Consider the following 17,836-nt stretch of genomic DNA (forward strand, 5'->3'; position numbering starts at 1 on the left):
CAGCTGACATGTGCCCGCAATAGCGGCGGGTAAAATCGCGATTCACCCGCCGCTATTAACTAGTTAAATGCCGCTGTCAAACGCAGACAGCAGCATTTAACTACCGCATCCGGCCGGAAATGAGCGCATCGCCGACCCCCGACACATGATCGGAGGTCGGCGATGCTTCTCCATTGTAACCATAGAGGTCCTTGAGACCTCTATGATTACTGATCGCCGGTAGCTGTGAGCACCACCCTGTGGTCGGCGCTCACAGCACACCTGTAATTCTGCTACATAGCAGCGAACAGCAGATCGCTGCTATGTAGCAGAGGCGATCGTGTTGTGCCTGCTTCTAGCCTCCCATGAAGGCTATTGAAGCATGGCAAAAGTAAAAAAAAAAGTTAAAAAAAATGTAAAAAAAATATGAAAGTTTAAATCACCCCCCTTTCTCCCCAATCAAAATAAATCAATAAAAAAAATCAAACCTACACATATTTGGTATCGCCGCGTTCAGAATCGCCCGATCTATCAATAAAAAAAAGCATTAACCTGATCGCTAAATGGCGTAACGAGAAAAAAATTTGAAATGCCAGAATTACGTTTTTTTGGTCGCCGCGTCATTGCATTAAAATGCAATAACGGGCGATCAAAAGAACGTATCTGCACCAAAATGGTATCATTAAAAATGCCAGCTCAGCACGCAAAAAATAAGCCCTCAACCGACCCCAGATCATGAAAAATGGAGACGCTACGGGTATCGGAAAATGGCGCTTTTTTTTTTTTGCAAAGTTTGGAATTTTTTCTCACCACGTAGGTGAAAAATAACCTAGACATGTTAGGTGTCTATGAACTCATAGTGACCTGGAGAATCATAGTGGCAGCTCAGTTTTAGCATGTAGTGAACCTAGCAAAAAAGCCAAACAAAAAACAAGTGTAGGATTGCACTTTTTTTGCAATTTCACTGCACTTGGAATTTTTTTCCCGTTTTCTAGTACACGACGTGGTAAAATGAATGATGTTGTTGAAAAGTACAACTCGTCCCGCAAAAAATAAGCCCTCACATGGCCAAGTTGACGTAAAAATAAAAAAGTTATGGCTCTGGGAAGGAGGGGAGTGAAAAACGAACACGGAAAAACGGAAAATCCCAAGGTCATGAAGGGGTTAAGCATAAGGAAATGTCTAATTGTTCAGTGTTTGTACCGTCTAATGCAAAATCTGTGTCCTGTAACTGATAATATAACAATTGTGTGTGACTAGCAGGAATTCCCAGAACAGTTATAGGAACCAGGGTTTCTTCTCTTCCCGACACTGGAATCAGTGATGTTCCTACACAAATATCCTGGTCACATCCTAACCACTTATTTACCCACAAATCTGTAGGATTTAACGCAAAATTATATTCTGTAGGCAAATTTTCCATTAATCCTAAGGCCGGCCTCACACTAGCAAGTTTTACGGATGTATGAGCGCAGAAAATACACCCGTAAAATGCGCATAACACACGGCCCAATGATTCCCTATGTCCCAGCTCCTATCAGCCATATTTTACTGATCCGTATTATACGGTCTTGTACGGCCGTAGAAAATCGCAGCCTTGAGTTGCGGTGAGGCGCGCTCTGCTGGATGTCCTCATATGAACTCGAGCGTGGGAACTTTTCCAAGGCTCCAGTTCATGAGAACATCCAGCAGAGGGCGCCTCACCGCAACTCAAGGTAACTACAGGTCACCCTGCATTCATTCCCCGGGGTTTACAGGCAGGAGCAGAGTGCATTAGCACAGCTCCTGGCTGTAAAATGATTTAACCCCTTCAGATGGATTTACATCGTGGGACATAACGACGGAAGGTATGGAATATTGTTGTTTTTTAACTTTGTTTCAGGACGAGGGTCTTCAGGTGGATTAAGAGTCTAATAAAATATTACAACAACCTGTGTGTTTATTTCATTAAAATACTTTGTAATCATGTGTGTGTGTGTTTTTAACCCTTTCAGACAATTGGATTAATAATGGATAGGTGACATAATTGACGCCTCTCCATTATTAATCTGGCTTAATGTCACCTTACAATAGCAAGGTGGCATTAACCCTTCATTACCCCATATCCCACCACTACACGGGAATGGGAAGAGAGAGGCCAAGTGCCAGAATAGGCGCATCTTCCAGATGTGCCTTTTCTGGGGTGGCTGGGGGCAGATGTTTGTAGCCAGGGGGGCCAATAACCATGGACCCTCTCTAGGCTATTAATATCTGCCCTCAGTCACTGGCTTACCACTCTGGCGGAGAAAATTGCGCGGGAGCCCATGACAATTTTTTCCGCCATTTAACCCTTTAAATTTTGCACATACACACTTCTAACATTAGTAATGTGGAATATGCAAAAAAAAAAGGGATATGAGATGGTTTACTGTATGTAAACCATGTCTCATATCATGTCGGGTTTGGGAAGGAGAAATGAAAAGCCGGCAATTGAATTACCGGCTTTTCACATATATCGCGCTGAACTAAATATAAATACAGTATATACCGTATATATGTGTCTCAATGACATATATACAGTGCCTACAAGTAGTATTCAACCCCCTGCAGATTTAGCAGGTTTAATAAGATGCAAATAAGTTAGAGCCTTCAAACTTCAAACAAGAGCAGGATTTATTAACAGATGCATAAATCTTACAAACCAAAAAGTTTTGTTGCTCAGTTAAATTGTTATAAATTTTAAACATAAAAGTGTGGGTCAATTATTATTCAACCCCTAGGTTTAATATTTTGTGGAATAACCTTTGTTTGCAATTACAGCTAATAATCGTCTTTTATAAGACCTGATCAGGCCAAGTCTCTGGAGTTATCTTGGCCCACTCCTCCATGCAGATCTTCTCCAAGTTATCTAGGTTCTTTGGGTGTCTCATGTGGACTTTAATCTTGAGCTCCTTCCACAAGTTTTCAATTGGGTTAAGGTCAGGAGACTGACTAGGCCACTGCAACACCTTGATTTTTGCCTCTTGAACCAGGCCTTGGTTTTCTTGGCTGTGTGCTTTGGGTCGTTGTCTTGTTGGAAGATGAAATGACGACCCATCTTAAGATCCTTGATGGAGGAGCGGAGGTTCTTGGCCAAAATCTCCAGGTAGGCCGTGCTATCCATCTTCCCATGGATGCGGACCAGATGGCCAGGCCCCTTGGCTGAGAAACAGCCCCACAGCATGATGCTGCCACCACCATGATTGACTGTAGGGATGGTATTCTTGGGGTCGTATGCAGTGCCATCCAGTCTCCAAACGTCACGTGTGTGGTTGGCACCAAAGATCTCGATCTTGGTCTCATCAGACCAGAGAACCTTGAACCAGTATCAGAGTCCTCCAAGTGATCATGAGCAAACTGTAGATGAGCCTTGACATGACGCTTTGAAAGTAAAGGTACCTTACGGGCTCGTCTGGAACGGAGACCATTGCGGTGGAGTACGTTACTTATGGTATCGACTGAAACCAATGTCCCCACTGCCATGAGATCTTCCCGGAGCTCCTTCCTTGTTGTCCTTGGGTTAGCCTTGACTCTTCGGACAAGCCTGGCCTCGGCACGGGAGAAAACTTTCAAAGGCTGTCCAGGCCGTGGAAGGCTAACAGTAGTTCCATAAGCCTTCCACTTCTGGATGATGCTCCCAACAGTAGAGACAGGTAGGCCCAACTCCTTGGAAAGGGTTTTGTACCCCTTGCCAGCCTTGTGACCCTCCACGATCTTTTCTCTGATGGCCTTGGAATGCTCCTTTGTCTTTCCCATGTTGACCATGTATGAGTGCTGTTCACAAGTTTGGGGAGGGTCTTAAATAGTCAGAAAAGGCTGGAAAAAGATAATTAATCCAAACATGTTAAGCTCATTGTTCTTTGTGCCTGAACTACTTCTTAATACTTTAGGGGAACCAAACAGAATTCTGGTGGGTTGAGGGGTTGAATAATATATGACCCTCTGAAAAAACTTTTCACAATTTAAAAAAAAAAAATAAACAAAGAAATAACATTCTTTTTTGCTGCAGTGCATTTCACACTTCCAGGCTGATCTACAGTCCAAATGTCACAATGCCAAGTTAATTCCAAATGTGTAAACCTGCTAAATCTGCAGGGGGTTGAATACTACTTGTAGGCACTGTATATATATATATATATATATATATATATATATATATATATATATATATATATATATATATACTGTATATATGTTTTACCGAACATTTGAGCACATAAATCCATTAGATGTCGGTTTTGCAAGCCTGCGAGAAAATATCACAGTACGGATGCCATACGGATTACATACGGAGGATGCCATGCACAAAATACACTGACACACCCTGCCTACGGATGACATACGGATCACTATTTTGGGAAAATTTTTGCGTATTACGGCCGTAAAAAACGGACCGTATTTACATACGCTGAGTGTGACGCCGGCCTAAAGGTGTAATTCCACTTTGTAATGCTTGTGCAATCATTTTCAGATTGGTGGAATATTCAATCTGAATTTCTAGACAAGTTTTGGCCACTTGAGATTCCTGTTCACTTTCCATTAAAGCTAAAGTAGCATCTTGTAGATGTGATACAGAAGATCCCAATACAGCAGCAGTGTTCAAAACCATTTTCTCAAGGACTTGATTCAAACTTTTCTGAATCTTTACTCCTTTACCTCCAAGTAAGTGTAAGTAAGTAAGTAAGTGGTACTGCTGCTCCTTTGGATCTCAGCAGTCATCAGGTGCATTCACTTACTACCAATTCTGACTGGGCTATTTATTCTGGCTAGATCATTCAGTCAGTGCCAGTTGTCCATTGTTTCTTGGAGGATTCACATCTCTGCTTGGTTTCTCCTGCTAGACTGTCCAAGTCATCAAAGATAAGTCCTGGCTTTGTTTTTGCAGTCCAATTGCTGTGGACCTTATAGCTCAGTGCATTTCTATGTTTTTTCTTGTCCAGCTTTGTCTGTGTAAGGATTTATTCAGCCAAGCTGGAAGCTCTTGAGATGCAGAGTTACTCTCCATGCCTTTAGTTAGGTGTGGAGATTTTTGTATTCTCTGTGGTGGATATTTTGTAGCATTTTAATACTGACCACACAGTACTCTGTCCTGTCCTTTCTTTTTAGCTAGCGTGGCCTCCTTTCCTAAATTCTGTTTTCTGTCTGCGTATGTAATTTCCCTCTCCTCTCACAGTCAATATTTGTGGGGGCTGTCTATCCTTTGGGGATTTTCTCTGAGGCAAGATAGTTTTCCCGTTTCTTTCTTTAGGGGTAATTAGTCCTCAGGCTGTGACGAGGTGTCTAGGGAGTGACAGGAACATCCCACGGCTACTTCTAGTTACGGTGTTAAGTTCAGGGTCTGCGGTCAGTATAGAGGCCACCTTCTCTAGAGCTCGTCCATGCTGCTCCTAGGCCACCAGATCATAACAGAGTGGCCTCTTTTGCTGAATTCTGTTTTCTGCCTGCGTGTCTTTCCTCTCCTACTCACAGTCAATATTCGTGGGGGGCAGCCTATCCTTTGGGGGTTCTGCTCTGAGGCAAGGTAGTATTCCTATTTCCATCTATAGGGGTATTTAGTCCTCCGGCTGGGTCGAGGTGTCTAGGGTTCGTTAGGCACACCCCACGGCTACTTCTAGTTGCGGTGTTAGTTCAGGTTTTGCGGTCAGTACAGTTTCCACCTACTCCAGAGAAAGTTTCATGCGGCTCCAAAGTCACCAGATCATAACACGTCCCCCGCCGGCGTCCACAGAACACTGCTGCCGAGAGCTTCCCTGCACTGACTGTATCAGCACCGGCAGTAACAGCGGTGATGTCACCGCTGTGCTCTGCTTTACGGCCGGCGCTGACACAGTCAGTGCGGGAAGCTGACGGCGGGGGACGTGACAGACATCGGAATGTGAGTATGTAGTGTTTTTTTAACTTTTACAATGGTAGCCAGGGTAAATATCGGGTTACTAAGTGTGGCCCTGCGCTTAGTAACCCGATATTTACCCTGGTTACAAGTGAACAAATCGCTGGATCGGCATCACACACGACGATCCAGCGATGACAGCGGGTGATCAGCGACCAAATAAAGGCCCTGATCATTCCCTACGACCAACGATCTCCCAGCAGGGGCCTGATCGTTGGTCGCTGTCACACTATAACGAGATCGTTAGCGGGATCATTGCTACGTCACAAAAAGCGTGACGTTGCAACTATATCGTTAACGAAATCGTTATGTGTGAAGGTACCTTAACACTGCCCTCTTACTTCTAACTTGTGCTGGGGTTCTTTTCCAAAACCATTGTTCTATTCCCATTTCCATGTAAGGCTAGTTTCACACTAGCGTTTACCTGATCTGCGGCGGGCTGCGGACTTCCTCCGTGAAGCCCCGCCCCCCGCCGCACCTCCGCCACTAGCTCCGCCTACTTCTGCATGTGGCCTGTGTACCTATATTTAACATTAGGTACGCAGGTCGTGCCGCAGTATGCGGATGGTGCCGCATGCGTCGTTTTGACGATGCGGAAAAAAAAAATGCTACATGGCTGCGTCTACGATGGTCGCCGTATCGTCAAGACGACGCATGCGGCACCATCCGCATACTGCGGCACGACCTGCGTACCTAATGTTAAATATAGGTACACAGGCCGCATGCAGAAGTAGGTGGAGCTAGCAGTGGAGATGCGGCGGGGGACAGGGCTTCACGGAGGAAGTCCGCAGCCCGCCGCAGATCAGGTAAACGCTAGTGTGAAACTAGCCTTAATGAGATGTGATTGACATTGGGGATATCTAGAAGAGATTTTCCAATTAGACATGTTAAAAGTCCATATCATAGTCATAAACACTTCATCTCGTAATAGAGGTTTAGATTGGAATTGGTTAATTTGGAAAGGAGTAGATGGTTGAAATCTTGTCTGTGTGCAAACATTATCTACTGCTGACCATACATTTACATTTACATCTTTACATTGTTTGTAATTATTTTTCGTTAAAACGCAAAATTGGTAAAGTCCAGAATCCTTAGGAGATGGATCATCTACAGAAAAAATAAAATTCTTATTCAACCATCTCACATTACCGGATTGACCTCTGTGTATAACATTTGTTGGATCATTTGAAAAACCTCCCAAAAATAATCCATCTTTGGTCCAGGTTAACAGAGATTCCAAAGGTAACTCTAACCTTGTGTTGCATTTTAATGACAAAGGAGACATATTTTCTTGGCTACGTACTGCTTGTGGGGTAACCCTTACTTCTGGAGCTATAGTATTTGTTACTGTAAAAATTACAGATACCTGTACTTGTACTGGTTCTCTAGTTATCTGGAAGTTCCATGTTTATACCCAATCTTCATCTCCCTCTGTAATAGAAAGTAATGAAGGGTCTAAAGTTTTGGCATCGCTTTATTCTGAGGACTCCCCCTGTGAGCGCGGCCGATCTTTATGACGTACTATCCCATCGGTGGTCATACGGGCCCACCCCACCTCGACGGGATAGTACGTCCAATGTCAGAAAGGGGTTAAAAATACAACTTTTTGGGGAAAACTTTAGATTGCGGCCCGGTGTCAGCTGCCTATCGCAGCTGACATCCGGCACTATGTGCCAGGAGCGGTCACAGACCGCCTCCGGCACATTAACCCCCGGCACACCGCGATCAAACATGATCACGGTGTGCCGGCAGTACAGGGAAGCATCGCACAGGGAGGGGGCTTCCTGCGGGCTTCCCTGAGACGATCGGTACAAGGGAATGTACTCACCTTGTACCGAGCGTCTCCTCCCTGCAGGCCCCAGATCCAAAATGGCCGCGGGGCTGCATCCGGGTCCTGCAGGGAGTACTTTCGGGTCAGGAGCAGGCTGCAGCGATGAGTGAGATCGCCGATCTCACAGAGTGCTATGCAAACTGTAAGATCGGCGATCTGTGATGTCCCCCCCGGGACAAAGTAAAAAAAAAAATTCCACATGTGTAAAAAAAAAATAAATAAATAAATTCCTAAATAAAGAAAAAAAATAAATAATATTCCCATAAATACATTTCTTTATCTAAAAAAATATAAAAAAATAAAAGTACACATATTTAGTATCGCCGCGTCCGTAACGACCCCACCTATAAAACTGCCCCACTAGTTAACCCCTTCAGTGAACACCATAAGAAAAAAAAAAAAACTAGCCAAAAAACGCTTTATATCATACCGCCGAACAAAAAGTGGAATAACACATGATCAAAAAGACGGATATAAATAACCATGGTACCGCTGAAAACGTCATCTTGTTCCGCAAAAGAAAGCCGCCATACAGTGTTATCAAAGAAAAAATAAAGAAGTTATAGTTCTCAGAATAAAGCGATGCCAAAATAATTATTTTTTCTATAAAATAGCTTTTATCGTATAAAAGCGCAAAAACATAAAAAAATGATATAAATGAGATATTGCTGTAATCGTACTGACCCGACGAATAAAAAGTGCTTTATCAATTTTACCAAACGTGGAACGGTATAAACGCCTCCCCCAAAAGAAATTCATGAATAGCTGGTTTTTGGTTATTCTGCCTCACAAAAATCGGAATAAAAAGTGATCAAAAACTGTCACATGTCCGAAAATGTTAGCAATAAAAACGTCAACTCGTCCCGCAAAAAACAAGACCTCACATGACTCTGTGGACCAAAATATGGAAAAATTATAGGTCTCAAAATGTGGAGACGCAAAAACTTTTTTGCTATAAAAAAGCGTCTTTTAGTGTGTGACAGCTGCCAATCATAAAAATCCAATATAAAAAACGCTATAAAAGTAAATCAAACCCCCCTTCATCACCCCCTTAGTTAGGGAAAAATAATAAAATTAAAAAAATGTATTTATTTCCATTTTCCCATTAGGGTTAGGGCTAGGGTTAGGGCTAGGGTTGGGGCTAGGGTTAGGGCTAGGGTTGGGGCTAGGGCTAGGGTTGGGGCTAAAGTTAGGGTTAGGGTTGGGGCTAAAGTTAGGGTTAGGGTTGGGGCTAAAGTTAGGGTTAGGGTTGAGGCTAAAGTTAGGGTTAGGGTTGGGGCTAAAGTTAGAGTTGGGGCTAAAGTTAGGGTTGGGGCTAAAGTTAGGGTTAGGATTACATTTACGGTTGGGATTAGAATTAGGGGTGTGTCAGGGTTAGGGGTGTGGTTAGGGTTACCATTGGGATTAGGGTTAGGGGTGTTGTTGGATTAGGGTTTCAGGTAGAATTGGGGAGTTTCCACTGTTCAGGCACATCAGGGGCTCTCCAAACGTGACATGGCGTCCGATCTCAATTCCAGCCAATTCTGTGTTGAAAAAGTAAAACAGTGCTCCTTCCCTTCCGAGCTCTCCCTTGCGCCCAAACGGGTTTACCCCAACATATGGGGTATCAGCGTACTCGGGACAAATTGGACAACAACTATTGGGGTCCAAGTTCTCTTTTTATTTTTGGGAAAATAAAAATTTGGGGGGGCTAAAAAGCATTTTTGTGGGAAAAATAGGATTTTTTTATTTTCACGGTTCTGCGTTGTAAACTGTAGTGAAACACTTGGGGGTTCAAAGTTCTCAAAAAACATCTAGATAAGTTCCATGGGAGGTGTAGTTTCCAATAAGGGGTCACTTGTGGGGGGTTTCTACTGTTTGGGTAAATCAGGGGCTCTGCAAATGCAATGTGACGCCTGCAGACCAATCCATCTAAGTCTGCTTTCCAAATGGCGCTCCTTCCCTTCCGAGCTCTGCCATGCGCCCAAACAAAGGTTTACACCCAAATATGGGGTATCAGCGTACTCAGGACAAATTGGACAACAACTTTTGGGGTCCAATTTATCCTGTTACCCTTGTGAAATTACAAAACTGGGGGCTAAAAAATCATTTTTGTGAAAAAAAAATAATTTTTAATTTCACGGCTCTGCGTTATAAACTGCAGTGAAACACTTGGGGGTTTAAAGCTCTCAAAACACATCTAGATAAGTTCCTTAGGGGGTCTACTTTCCAAAATGGTGTCACTTGTGGGGGGTTTCAATGTTTAGGCACATCAGGGGCTCTCCAAACGCAACATGACATCCCATCTTAATTCCAGTCAATTTTGCATTGAAAAGTAAAATGGCGCTCCTTCACTTCCGAGCTCTGCCATGCGCCCAAACAGGGGTTTACCCCCACATATGGGGTATCGTCGTACTCAGGACAAATTGCACAACAACTTTTGTGGTCTAATTTCTTCTCTTACCCCTGGGAAAATAAAAAATTGGGGGCAAAAATATAATTTTTGTGAAAAAATATGATTTTTTATTTTTATGGCTCTGCACTATAAACTTCTGTGAAGCACTTGTTGGGTCAAAATGCTCACCACACATCTAGATAAGTTCCTTAAGGGGTTTACTTTCCAAAATGGTGTCACTTGTGGGGGGTTTCAATGTTTAGGCACATCAGGGGCTCTCCAAACGCAACATGGCGTCCCATCTCAATTCCAGTCAATTTTGCATTGAAAAGTCAAATGGCGCTCCTTTCCTTCCGAGCTCTGCCATGCGCCCAAACAGTGGTTTACCCCCACATATGGGGTATCAGCGTACTCAGGACAAATTGTACAATAACTTTGGGGGTCTATTTTGGTAAAATAAAACAAATTGGAGTTGAAATAAATTTTGTGTGAAAAAAAGTTAAATGTTCATTTTTGTTTAAACATTCCAAAAATTCCTGTGAAACACCTGAAGGGTTAATAAACTTCTTGAATGTGGTTTTGAGCACCTTGAGGGGTGCAGTTTTTAGAATGGTGTCACACTTGGGTATTTTCTATCATATAGACCCCTCAAAATGACTTCAAATAAGATGTGGTCCCTAAAAAAAAAATGGTGTTGTAAAAATAAGAATGGTCAACTTTTAACCCTTATAACTCCCTAAGAAAAAAAAAAATTGGCTCCAAAATCATGCTGATGTAAAGTAGACATGTGTGAAATGTTACTTATTAAGTATTTTGCGTGACAAATTTCTGTGATTTAAGGGCATAAAAATTCAAAGTTGGAAAATTGCGAAATTTTCAAAATTTTCGCCAAATTTCCATTTTTTTCTCAAATAAATGCAAGTTATATCAAATAAATTTTACCACTAACATGAAGAAAAATATGTCATGAGAAAACAATGTCAGAATCGCCAAGATCCGTTGAAGCATTCTAGAGTTATAACCTCATAAAGGGACAGTGGTCAGAATTGTAAAAATTGGCCTGGTCATTAACGTGCAAACCACCCTTGGGGGTGAAGGGGTTAACCAAATATCTGTTTTGGATGTTCCAGCTTTCCCTTTTGCGATCATATCATTTGTAATATCACCTGAGCACACAGATTTTTCTTCACCTCTTATCTCTATACTCCAGTATAACACATCTGTAGGATTACATTCTCATGTGCCCGTCTTATTATTGTGTACATAATCTCCTTGTAACTGTATAAACCCAGCCTTAGGTCTTGTGGTAGCATGTAATGTTATGTTAGTGTCGTGTATGAAGTGTAGCTCAATACAGCATTTTACACCATAACCCATGCAAATGTTTCCGGTAATATCTACTGAGTTGTCCGGTATGTCTTCATTTATTAGGCTTTGTAGACTTGATCCTCTTGGTTTCCTCGAATGTAGAGTTCTTTTGAAAGGTTCATTCACCTCACTAATGTTTGTTCCACGATGCAAGATATCTTCTGCGTAGATCACAGTGGAAATAGTACATAGTAGCAGAAATGTGATTCCCATCAGATAGTAGCTTTTCCTGGGAAATGTCGTCTTCTCCTGAAGGATTGGTGTTGAATCCCTTCCATCAAGGACATGGTGTTTCATATTCCAGCTCTTATTGGAATCCATTTCTTCCTAAAAGAAATGCAGTGTCATTATTTTGCAATATACAATTTGCATTGATCGACCTGTACCCACACTCTTTGTTGTCTGCAGGTATTTTTAACCACATTTGATGCTCGTTGCACAAGAATCATAACTTGTCCCATGGTTTCAATGATCTCAAAAGGACCTTCCCAGTTACTTTCCCAAGGTCCATTGTTACTGAAAGTTTTGATCATCACCTGAGCCCCTTTTTTGAATTTGGATTCATATGGTGGCTCCATTCTCTGCATTCTTGATGCAGCATGTGGAAGAATCGTTTTCAAGTTTTCCTGCAACAATTGCAACCATTTGGACCTTGCAACAGCATCTTTTTGAGGTGTGGACAAAAATGGTTCATGTGGAAAAATCAAGGGCATTTTTCTTCCTGTCATTAGTTCAAAAGGAGTAAACTGAGTTGTTCCTCTCACACTCAACAGTACAAAAGGTTCGGCATCAACCCAAGTATTGCCTTTGTCCAATAGCATCTTGGCAATTCTGGATTTTATTGTCCTATTCATCCTTTCCACAATACCAGCAGACTGTGGATGGTAAGGTACATGGAACTGTTGTTGTACCCCTAGAATAGTACAAACAGCTTGCATGATTTTTCCTGTAAAGTGTCTTCCTCTATCAGAGGAGATCATTCTTGGGATCCCTCAAGTACAAAAGACATGATTAACCAATGCTCTAGCTGTAGACAAAGCATCATCTTTCCTGACAGGTAAAATTTCAACCCATTTAGAAAAAACCTCTACTACAACCAATGCATACCTGAGACCATTTTTACCTGATGGTAACGGACCAATGTAGTTGATTTGTAGTGTAGACCATGGACCATCTGCAGGTGCGGTTCGGAGTAATGGTGGTTTCTGTCCTTTTGGTCTTGGATTAATTTGGGCACAAATGAGACATGATTGGACAATATTTTGTACTGTGTCTTCCATCTTTTCCCAGTAAATTTCTCTCTGAGAATGCCTAACAATTTCTGTTGGCCCAAATGACCCAAACTTTCATGATTATATTTTGTGAACTCAGCTTGTAGATGTTTTGGTACAACAGGACACAACTCCCCGTTTAAGTCATGACACAAAACCCCGTTTTCACAAACAAAGGGAGGTTTTGGATCAACCCGGGAAGCAACAAGAGATGTGTCTTTTCCTTGTTCTTCCGCACAAGAAGGGATATGCGTGTCTGTTCTTTGAGCTGCTAAAAGCTCAAAAGTCTCAGGTTGAAACACTTCTTCTCCTGTCAGGGCTGCCTCTTTGGCTAACCTATCTGCGGTAGCATTTCCAACAGATAATTCATCATCAGATTTTTTATGGGCAGGGACTTTGACAATAGCAAAACCATTAGGGTTTTTTATGCTATTTTAAAAATTGTTTTCAGTGTGTCACTATGTACAAGAGTCTTATTAGAAGAATCTACAGAGCCTCTTTTTTCCTCAAACTGGCAAATAACCCGTCAGTGATCTAACAACATAGGAGCTATCACTGTAGATTACAATGGGACACTGATCATCAGCTTCGTTCAGCTGTAGTACCATTTTTACTGCTTCTAGCTCTGCCATTTGAGCTGAAAAATGACTTGGTAATTTGTGTTTTACAACCTGTCCTCTTTTGTGATAAAAAATGGCATATCCTGAATAGTAATGTCCATCTGCATAAAATCTGGAACCATCTGCAAAAATTGGTTCATCTGTTGCCTCTGCCTTCCATCTGAAAAGAGATGGACTAAGATCCTGAAAAGACTGTAAACAATCATGAGTTTGTCCTTCATATTGCATCAACTGAGGAAGAACATATTTGGCCTTATAATCTACCTCAATTTGTTTGGGAGACAATGACAATAACCAATGAGCAAATCTCTGATGTGACACACCTGGGATATTGTTCTCAAGGAGAAGTGTTAGTGTAGAATGAGGAGTTTGCAAAGTAATTTTGTTGAACCCAACAATATGTTCAGTTGCTTTGACTGCAAAGTATACACCTACCAGGTGTCTTGCACGTGTCTCATAGAAAATGTTCAGCACAGCCTCACGGGGGAGGTGTATAGAGATAGGTTCCCAAACCTTAATACATGAAATATTAACTAGCACACTCCAATAGTTGTGATGCAAAGGGGGGGGGGGGTTTAATATACATACAATAGTCACAAACATTTCGGTCTGCAATGGACCTTCGTCAGTGTGCTAGAAAAGTAGCGAAAATGGTATAAATGACGGAACCCCAGTAGAGATTAATTAATTAATTTGCATAAAAATTGTAGTGAGTTAAGCGAGGGCTGTATATATAATATAGATATATATATATATATATATAGATATAGATATATATATAGAGAGAGGCCAGTGTTGGATGGCAGGTCAGTCCAGTGAATGGGAGAAAAGGAGACACGAGCACTACGCGGTATGACTCTACTTGCGGTGGATACAGCGTAGTGCTTGTGTCTCCTTTTCTCCCATTCACTGGACTGACCTGCCATCCAACACTGGCCTCTATATGTGTGTGTATACACACACATATATATATATATATATATATATATATATATATATATATATATATATATATATATATATATATATATATATATATATATATATATATACACACACACACACACACATATATATATATGCAGTTATATGAAAAAGTTTGGGCACCCCTATTAATCTTAAGCTTAATGTTTTATAAAAATTGTTTTTTTTGCAACAGCTATTTCAGTTTCATATATCTAATAACTGTTGGACACAGTAATGTTTCTGCCTTGAAATGATGTTTATTGTACTAACAGAAAATGTGCAATCTGCATTCAAAAAAAATTTGACAGGTGCATAAGTATGGGCACCTCACCAGAAAAGTGACATTAATATTTAGTAGATCCTCCTTTTGAAAAAATAACAGCCTCTAGTCACTTCCTGTAGCTTTTACTGAGTTCCTGGATGAAGGCATTTTTGACCATTCCTCTTTACAAAACAATTCCAGTTCAGTTAAGTTTGATGGTCGCCGAGCATGAACAGCCCTCTTCAAATGATCCCACAGATGTTCAATGATATTCAGGTCTGGGGACTGGGATGGCCATTCTAGGACAGTGTAATTGTTCCTCTGCATGAATGCCTGAGTAGATTTGGAGCGGTGTTTTGGATCATTGTCTTGCTGAAAGATCCATCCCCTGTGTATCTTCAACTTTGTCACTGATTCATGAACATTATTGTCAAGAATCTGCTGATACAGAGAGGAATCCGTGCGTCCCTCAACTTTAACAAGATTCCCGGTGCCAGCATTGGCCACACAGCCCCAAAGCATGATGGAACCTCCACCAAATTTTACTGTGGGTAGCAAGTGTTTTTCTTGGAATGCTGTGTTTTTTTACCGCCATGCATAATGCCTTTTTGTATGACCAAACAACTCAATCTTGGTTTCATCAGTCCACAGGACCTTCTTCCAAAACGAAATTGGCTTCTCCAAATGTGCTTTTGCATACCTCAGCCGACTCTGTTTGTGGCGTGCTTGTAGAAATGGCTTCTTTCGCATCACTCTCCCATACAGCTTCTCCTTGTGCAAAGTTCGTTGTATAGTTGACCGATGCACAGTGACACCATCTGCAGGAAGTTGATACTGCAGCTCTCTGGAGGTGGTCTGAGGATTGTCCTTGACTGATCTCACCATTCTTCTTCTCTGCCTTTCTGATGTTTTCCTTGGCCTGCCACTTCTGGCCTTAACAAGAACTGTACCTGTGTTCTTCCATTTCCTTACTATGTTCCTCACAGTGGAAATTGACAGGTTAAATCTCTGAGACAGCTTTTTGTATCCTACCCCTGAACAACTATGTTGAATAATCTTTGTTTTCAGATCATTTGACAGTTGTTTTGAGGAGCCCATGATGCCACTCTTCAGAGGAGATTCAAACAGGAGAACAACTTGCAAGTGGCCACTTTAAGTAGCTTTTTCTCATGATTGCATACACCTGGCTATGAAGTTCAAAGCTCAATGAGGTTACAAAACCAAACAAAGTGCTTTAGTAAGTCAGTAAAAAGTAGGTAGGAGTATTTAAAACAAGAAAATGATAAGGGTGCCCATACTTATGCACCTGTCAAATTTTGTTTGAATGCAGATTGCACATTTTCTGTTAGAACAATAAACCTCATTACAAGGCAGAAAAATTACTGTGTCCAACAGTTATTAGATATATGAAACTGAAATAGCTGTTGCAAAAAAAAACAACAATTTTTATAAAACATTACGCTTAAGATTAATAGGGGTGACCAAAATTTTTCATATAACTGTGTATATAATTGTCTAAGGGTCACTTCTGCCCGTCTGTCCTTCTGTCTTTCTTTCTGTCACGGATATTCATTGGTCGTGGCCTCTGTCTGTCATGGAATCCAAGTCACTGATTGGTCGTGGCAAAACGCCCACGACCATTGTCACGACCAATCAGCGACGCGCACAGTCCGGAAGAAAATGGCCGCTCCTTACTCCCCGCACTCACTGCCGGAGCCCGCATACGCTGTCGGGTCACCGCTCACACAGGGTTAATGCTGGCAGTACAGACCGCGTTATGCTGCGGGTAACGCACTCCGTAACCGCTGCTATTAACCCTGCGTGTCCCCAATTTTTTACTTTTTTAAAAAATTTTTTTACTAAAAAGCTGCTATACTCACCCTCTGTAGTACGCCGAGCCGCTCGCGCCGGCCGCCATCTTCCGTTCCCGGCGATGTATTGCGAAATTACCCAGAAGACGAGACCGCTAAGTCATCTGGGTAATTTCGCAATGCATCCTGGATCCCAAGCCTCGGTAACCGCTTCCTGGATCCAGGCGCCAACAGAAGATGAGTATATAACTATTTTTTATTTTAATTATTTTTTTTTTTAACAGGTTTATCATGCCCACATTGCTATATATGTGGGCTGCGCAATATACAACGTGGGCTGCGCGATATACGTGGGCTGCGCAGTATACAACGTGGGCTGCGCAGTATACAACATGGGCTGCGCAATATACTACGTGGGCTGCGCAATATACTACGTGGGCTGCGCAATATACAACGTGGGCTGCGCGATATACGTGGGCTGCGCAGTATACAACGTGGGCTGCGCAGTATACAACATGGGCTGCGCAATATACTACGTGGGCTGCGCAATATACTACGTGGGCTGCGCAATATACTACGTGGGCTGCGCGATATACAACGTGGGCTGCGCGATATTCAACGTGGGCTGCGCGATATACAACATGGGCTGCGCAATATACAACGTGGGCTGCGCAATGTACAACATGGGCTCTGCAATACACTACGTGGGCTGCGCAATATACTACATGGCCTGCGCAATATACTACGTGGGCTGTGCAATATACGTGGGCTGCGCAATATACTACGTGGCCTGCCCAATATACTACGTGGCCTGCGCAATATACTACATGGGCTGTGCAATATACTACGTGGGCTGCGCAATATACTACGTGGGCTGCGCAATATACTACGTGGGCTGTGCAATATACTACGTGGCCTGCGCAATATACTACGTGGGCTGCGCAATATACTACATGGGCTGTGCTATACACTACGCATACATATTCTAGAATACCTAATGCGTTAGAATCGGGCCACCATCTAATATATAATATATATATATATATATATATATATATATATATATATATATATATTATACAGCCCTCGCTGTTTTTTTGATGCAAATTAATTAATTAATCTCTACTGGGGTTCCGTCATTTATACCATTTTCGCTACTTTTCTGGCACACTGACGAAGGTCCATTGCAGACCGAAACGTTTGTGACTATTGTATGTATATTAAACAAACCCCCCTTTGCACCACAACTATTGGAGTGTGCTAGTTGTTAATATTGCACATGTCTCAAACCCTCTTTCAACAGGTGAGAGAAGCTTAGAAAAATAGCCCAAAATTCTCCACTCTTCTCCTTGCAACTGAAGCAGCACAGCAGACACAGAAGTCTCTGATGTGTGTACTTGCAAAGCAAATGGAGCCGAAGGATCTACTGTGGACAAAGCAGGTGCA

This window comes from Ranitomeya variabilis, chromosome 4, assembly GCF_051348905.1.
Source record: "Ranitomeya variabilis isolate aRanVar5 chromosome 4, aRanVar5.hap1, whole genome shotgun sequence".
Lineage (NCBI taxonomy): Eukaryota > Metazoa > Chordata > Amphibia > Anura > Dendrobatidae > Ranitomeya > Ranitomeya variabilis.